The sequence below is a fragment of the Rhinopithecus bieti genome, unplaced genomic scaffold (assembly GCF_001698545.2).
Source record: "Rhinopithecus bieti isolate Rb0 unplaced genomic scaffold, ASM169854v2 scaffold_32012, whole genome shotgun sequence".
In the NCBI taxonomy this organism is placed as follows: Eukaryota; Metazoa; Chordata; class Mammalia; order Primates; family Cercopithecidae; genus Rhinopithecus; species Rhinopithecus bieti.
The window spans coordinates 332,645-333,601 of record NW_016814432.1 but is presented as its reverse complement, the minus strand read 5'-3'; positions in this window follow the sequence as shown (position 1 = coordinate 333,601).

The following is a 957-nucleotide window of genomic DNA, read 5'->3' as shown; positions in this document are numbered from 1 at the left end:
CCCTCCTGTAGCCCCCCACCCCTCAACAGGCCCCAGTGTGTGATGTTCCCCTCTCTGTAATGTGATTTTTAGCAAAGAGAATGGGGGGATGGGGGGAGGGCGTAAAAAACCTTTTTTTATTTTTTTGAGACAGAATCTCACTCTGTTGCCCAGGCTAGAGTACAATGGCACGGTCTCGGCTCACTGCAACCTCTGCCTCCCAGGTTCAGGCAATTCTCCTGTGTCAGCCTCCCAGGCAGCTGGGATTATAGGTGTGCACCACCACGCCCGGCTAATTTTTGTATTTTTAGTAGAGAGGGGTTTCACCATGTCGGCCAGGCTGGTCTCAAACTCCTGACCTCAAGTGATCCAGTGGCCTTGGTCTCCCAAAGTACTGAGATTACAGGTGTGAGCCACTATGCCCAGCCAAAAAAAAAAAAAAAAAATTGAAAGCTGGAAAATGAAGGAGAAGTAACTAACTGAAGCAAAACCTGAACCAACCATAGGTAAAGCTAAGACACAACCTGAATCTTTAACATCCTGAACTTCAAAGGCTCAGGAGGCAGCAACACCCAGCTCCTTTGGAAGCAGAGAAAAAGACGGGGCAGGAAACAGAAGGTTTGATTGAAAAGTCTGTTTGAGAAGCAGTTGACCCCACTAGCTTTCTTTCCCAGCTCCACAAAGGGCAGGAGCCTGGAGGCTTTTTCCCTCCAGAGAGGTAAAACCAAGCCTCTCTGGGCTGGGGAACACCAGGCAGAGATAAGGGCAGGAGTACTGCATGGAAGAAAAGGACTAAGTCAAAGCTGCACGCTGAGCATCTGAGTCCCAGCCTTCCTTCCCCTCGTGCCGCTCAGAAGGCTGACCGCCAAGCTTAAATCCTCCAGGCAGAAGATTCAAAAACTCTTCTCTTGGGAATCCAACAAGTTCATGAGAAAATCATCAGAGGGTTTCTTTTCTTTTTTTTTTTTTTTTTTTTTT